The 6,021-nt window shown below is 42.8% G+C and overlaps 1 pseudogene across 1 annotated transcript in view; it reads left to right on the top strand.

The window, feature by feature from the left end:
* Window positions 1-1,510: 1,510 nt before the first annotated feature.
* The window catches only part of LOC147432833 (uncharacterized), a 12,339-nt pseudogene continuing 7,828 nt past the window's right edge, over window positions 1,511-6,021 (top strand). The window contains exon 1 of the transcript XR_015185576.1: window positions 1,511-2,022. The product of XR_015185576.1 is annotated as an uncharacterized LOC147432833 (transcript). The remainder of the gene's footprint in view (window positions 2,023-6,021) is intronic.

Genomic DNA, 6,021 nt, shown 5'->3' with positions numbered 1-6,021 from the left:
CCTTTTTCTTCACTAGAGTGGATCTTCTCAATTGACCCCGCTTTATTGACCACTAGGGACAGATCCCTTGTTAGAGCAACAACCCCCAACAAGGCTCCAATCGATGGTCGTGCTGGTGGCCCATCACCTTCGTCCATTGGGGTGATTTCTTTCTTGGACAATGCTTTACCTATCATAGTGTCGATGCTTGTTGGTCGCGATGTAGACCCAACCCCTTCGTCCATGGGCATGATACCTTCATGCATCGACAATTTCCTAGCCGCAAGAATCTACAAGAACTTAATAATGTCATCCAACCTGGACATTATCTTTGCATCCACATCCATGGAAGACTCCGCGATGGAGCCATCGTAAGTGGTAGGGGAGGAGATGACAAGAGGTTCCGTAGTCTAGTGGGACTGACCTCTATCTAAGGGCACATGAGACAAGCCACAACCGTTAGATAAACCAACATTGAAGAAGGAAAATGACTTAACACCCAAGATAGCTGCCTCACTATCTCACATGGGCATGGACTGGAGGGGATCAATGGCCCACACCCATTTCGAGGATTGGGTGCGATAAGAGCCGTCTGATGTGACTTGTGTAAAATACGTAAATTTGACGCACCAAAACTTGTAAATTCGGGTGCCCCCCCTCCCCCTCTCATCCCCCGGACTTGAACCCCAGACACCACCTTTGCAAGCCTATCACCTTAACCACCTCACTTGCGCGTGCTCGTTGAAAGCAATGCGAGAAGGGTTTCTTTTATGATAACCCGTCACTGTGTAAATTCGGGTCAACCTTAGTAAATTGGAGCAAACTGGTAATTCGGGGCACATTGCGAGATCAACGGCCCACGATGTCCGTGCTCCTCAAAATAGGAGTGGGCCATTGATCCCATCCAACCCATGCCCGTGTGAGATAGTGCTGAGGCGAAGATAGAGTAACACTAGCGCGCAAAAAACATTAAAATAATCGTGCAAAAGATGAGGAACATGGCACATGAGCCGGCATGGGAGGTGGCTTGCAGAAGATCTTTGAGGACACAAACTAAGCTTAAAGTGCACACCCACAACACACATCAGTAGAACCCCAAGTCCACGATGCTAGCAAAGAGAGCCTTTTGTGCTTCAGCTGCTTGCAGATCTTCACCCGTTGTGGAGAACCTTAACCAGACCCCTGCGACCCTAATGCAATTCCAAGATCGCCAGCTGATCTCGATTAAGATAATAACTAGCATCACACTTAACCGTATAAAAAAAATAAATAAGTGCACGGGAATGTATTAAGAGAGAACAACAAAATTACCACTTCTACCTAACGGAGTGGGTGTGGTTAGCAAAGCTAGCTGTGAACATAGGTTTATGAAACTAGCCCATGATAGGGCTCCAATACAAAGGGTTATGTTAAAGATCTTCGTTACCACTTTTTGGCCTGCTAAAGAAAGGCGATAGTATTGGGTTAGCTTAGGCGTTCTTCAATCGATGGCATCCACGTGGACGGCTAGTATTTTTTTGGACTTTGGGAGAAGGCATGCGAGAGTAGGTCGCTGCAGGCAGTGCAGGTGAACCGGGAGTCCGGACTAAGAGTTGATGCCTCAAGGCAGAGTTTCGCACGTGCGAGCCTTGCCAGTTGCATCACCTCACGTTTTATGAAAGCAGAAGACTATCTCGAAACGTCTTTCACTTTCTTGCACTTCACTAAATGCAGCCATGCTTGTTGTACCTTATTCGCACTCATATGCTGCTCTACAGCTAGCTCTTTCGCTCTCTCTTTTCACATTTAATCTCTCAGAAACAGCGTGAAGGCTGCGTGATGAAGGTTGGCAGGCTGCCCCAGGCCCCCAACAGTTGACTGCTCGATGCTTGCAAGTTGCACATGACTGAAGCTGATGCCCCTGCCGTCTGCGGTGCTTCCTCTTGGCGTGTGTGTATGTGATGGCTGCTGCCATGGAGGACGGGACCTCTTCTCTTCGTCAGCGAGGGTAAGCGAACCATCGACGCTCTTCTCTATTCAGCAGAGCAAAAGCCCTCTCTCCAGGTAATTCCTTTCCCTGCCACGTTTGAGAAACTGCCTTCCCCGCAAGTATTCTCTCCTTACTCTCTCTTTGAGGTACCCTCTTTGTGCATATCATGCATCTTCTCCTCCCACAAGAATCCGCTCCCACTGCAGAAAAATTTGCCCCAAACGATGACGACAGACTTGTAGATTTGACCAACTCCACAGGATCTCTCAAGCCTTCATCTGCTCAACGCAAGGACTCTTCTTCGAAAGGAAAGGTCATCCACAAATTAGGATTTCTTCACCCATTCTTTAAAAATCTCGTTGGCAATATGGTGCCTCATCAGAAAGACGACATTCACGATGTCATCCTCATGAGCCTGTCTTTTTCTGTGTATATATATATATCTTTCAAAAGCTTGTTTGTGCTTATTGCATGTGGCAATCCATGAGCAGACATTTCTGATTTGTAAGCTGTACATTTTGTTTTACGTGGACAGCTTGTCTTCTCTAGGGTTCATGCTAATGTCTCCTTGTTTGCACATGTATAATATCTCGTGTACATATATTCTTTTCAAGCTTAATGAAAACCTTCAAGTTCCCATGTGCGTGTATGAGAGAGAGAACCATTTTTGTTCATCATGGTTGGTTAACACCAAGAGAATTGTTGCGACATGTAGTTCTCACAAGTGTAGAGTGACCATTACAAAGCAATTAACATGTGACAAGTCACAGAATGCATATACCAAGGACTGAGTTCCTATAATACGAAGCCCATATCCTTGTTTTTTACTTTGGTTTCCTCTTGGGTCTTTGCAATGGTTACACTCATCATGACACAGGGGATAGTATTATTTTACGCAATTTACTCAATCACTGACAAGTATTCTCTGAGCCTATTGTAGGTAAAACAGGATAAAGTAATTGTAGAATCTTGGGAAAAAACTGAATTTGTTGTGACTCTCTGTGGACCCCAAAGTACATAGATTTGATGTAGCGACAAATAATCGCAACATCTTTCGTTTGAATTGAGCAGCATTGCTCTCCGAGTGCTTAATGTTAAGTCTTCCATATACTTTATGAAAAAAAGTTTCACTTGTGGTACATGTACTAGGATGTCAGTATGCCAGCATTGTTTGCCAAATTGTGAGTGTGTCAGCCAACTTCTTGTTAGTGTGGAACATATATATGCCTTGATTGAGTCAGGCTTGTGGGCTGGATCAAGAATTGTTGTGGCCTTTATGGCCTCATGCAGAGAGACGGGAGAAGAAGCACGAGCAGAGGAGAGAGCTCAGTTGACTTTGGAATATGTCTTTTAAATTAACTTGGAGTACATCTTTTAAGAGCTATAAAGCTTTACTAACTTTAGTTACACGTCTTAGCCACACACTGATGCATTATATAAGGGAGGTACCCCATAGCTGGATGATGCTTGATTTCCTAACAAGAATGTGGAGTAGAGACACGCTCTCAATGCGATATTTTATTCTCGATATTAGGGAATAACTTTGTCAGGCTATATATAGGTATGTCTGCATGTGTGTTGTGTGTACACTATTTCCATATGTAAGCAAAACACTAGAATACTCCAAATTTGCTCTATTAAAATTCCAGACATCTACTTGCTTAGCAAACCTATTAATTAGAAGGATGTGCACATGTTTTACTATCGATCACTCGAGCCCCCCAACCTACTTTCTTCTCCTGACCCCCCTCATATAGCCATATCCAATATCCACCTCGTACCTTGCCCTTTATTTACCTACTTTGTTCATCTTCCCGTCATGTCTTGTGGCCTCAACTCTAGTATATATTGTAGATAAATCCTCATGGCCTTCAAGGTTTTGGGAGAGAATGAATGTTTTGGAAGTTCCAATGATGGAGCAAATGAGGAAACGACTCACAATCTACTACTCTTCACCAAGCATGTATGAAGAGCTCACAAGTGATCTTGTGCCAGTTAAGATGATCTAGTGTAGAAAAATGAGAGAGCTGCCAGATTCAAGAAGGGAGTGCAAGAAGCTATTCCATGAAATTAGTTGAGGATGAATGAATTTGTATATCAACATGAGAAAAAGATGAACATACAAGTAGGCATTCAAATTTGTCATGTCATGAGTCAAATTAAAAGGTTTTTTTCTCTATTGTGCTGTGTTAACCAAAGCATCCAATGAATTTTTAGGCATGCCCCGTGGGCTCCCTCATGCACGTCCTCACATGCCCAAGTTGCACCATGCAGAGCCATCTATGTTACCACCTAGTGATGTCTGCCTCGTGAGTTACATCCATTGGCAGGCCCACGTGATGCCTCACCTTTTTGACAGTTGGAATGTGGGGCATGTAGAGATTGCTAAGCATAAGTTACTTTGGCAGTTGTCTCAAGGCAAGGGGAACACATGTCATCCTAGAAAACAATTAGTGAACAATAACTTGTGAAGTGAAGGCATTAAATAACAAACATATCCTTTTGGGAAATTTACTGGCTTTCTAGAATTTGAAACTCAAACAAAGAGCTAGAAACACAAATTTTTTTTGGGGGCAAAACTCACAATTGTGAGTGAATTATATTAGAACAACAAAAAGATTACAATTTTTTGTCATGCTCATGAAAACTAACATGGGACATAACTACACTGGTTGATAGGGGAGCCACCTCAAGGAAAGGGAGGAGTCCGCTTCTTCTCCCTAGAATGTTAAACAAAGCAATGTTAAAGGTCTTGTTCCATTCATTAGATCTTGCTTGCTTCCCAATGATAGTGATTGACCCCTTGTTTTCTTGGATTATCTAGGAGAATTTAGCTGTTATGATGGTGTTCTCAAAGATGCTGCAATTCCTTGCCTTCCACACATGTCGGAAGTAGCAAAACCTCCCTACTTGTGTAATGATAAGAAGCACTTGCTTTTATACACTTCCCTCCCAAGAAGAGATTATTCTTATAGAAACCAATTTCCTAGGTATTTTGAGCTTGTTTGCAAATTATTCCTACCAGGCCACTACCTACTGGGCATTCCTTAAAAAGATGAGTGAAGTCTTCACTAACGGGTTTCCATTGCAGGCAGCGATTTGAACCAATTCCCTTAGTAAGAACCTTCACGCCAGTTGGCAAGGCTCCCCACAACAGCTTCCACACAAAAAACTTCATTCTATGCCACCAATGCATGTGCCATATGTTATTCAAAACTATTTCTCATCTCGACTCTTTGTTGAGTGGAGAGAACCAGTCCTTTGAATACATAAGTGAGAAGTACACTCCCTTGATTTGTGGCTTTAAAAAGTGTATGTTCTTCGGCCACTGCTAGGGTTTCCACTCAAATCTAGAATCACCATCTAAAAAATACCAGTTGTTTAGCTGTTTCAAGGCTCTGCTAATTGGCAAGCTTTCAATCCCATCGACTAGCTAGTTGGTCTGTTCTTTTCCAGCAAAATTTTTTGTAGATCCAAAGCTAGCCAATACCTTTGATACCTTTGTTATTAATATGTCTGGCAACTTCCCTCGAAAATGGGGTCATATAAAAGCTTACACAACCTTAGAGAGCCAAGGGGACCAAGGAGTCATGGAGTTGTGAACGTACATTGCGAGCTCTCCCCACTCCAAAGACTTCGCTGCCTTGTTGCATTTTTGAAAGAGTTCGCCTGTGGATCCACCAAGTTTAAGGATGGCCCAATGTAGGGAAAAAATCTTGTTGTGTACTTCCAATCCTTTCCATTGGCCACCTTTCTAGCATACTTTAGAGTTTTCCATCATAGCGTTGACCATAATGGCCCATGCCTGATCTTTCTTAGTTGGTGTCACCACAAACTTAGCATAGCTAGAAACTCTTTTTGTCATTCTATACAAATAGTGTTTAGCTCACCCTTCGTATAATATCTTATGCCTATATCTAGGCAGGAATACTTCTTGTGATTTTTGGATTGTTATAATAAGCCATAGGGGAGAAGGATGAACACCCTTCATTTCCTTTTGATAGACATATGTCCCTCAAGTGGAGCTTAAAAGTATTCAAAACCACAATGAATCGTGTGTTTTTGGGAGGGTG

Source organism: Adiantum capillus-veneris, chromosome 20 (assembly GCF_014529385.1).
Source record: "Adiantum capillus-veneris isolate H3 chromosome 20, ASM1452938v2, whole genome shotgun sequence".
Taxonomy (NCBI): domain Eukaryota; kingdom Viridiplantae; phylum Streptophyta; class Polypodiopsida; order Polypodiales; family Pteridaceae; genus Adiantum; species Adiantum capillus-veneris.
This window is presented reverse-complemented; position numbering and strand designations above follow the sequence as displayed.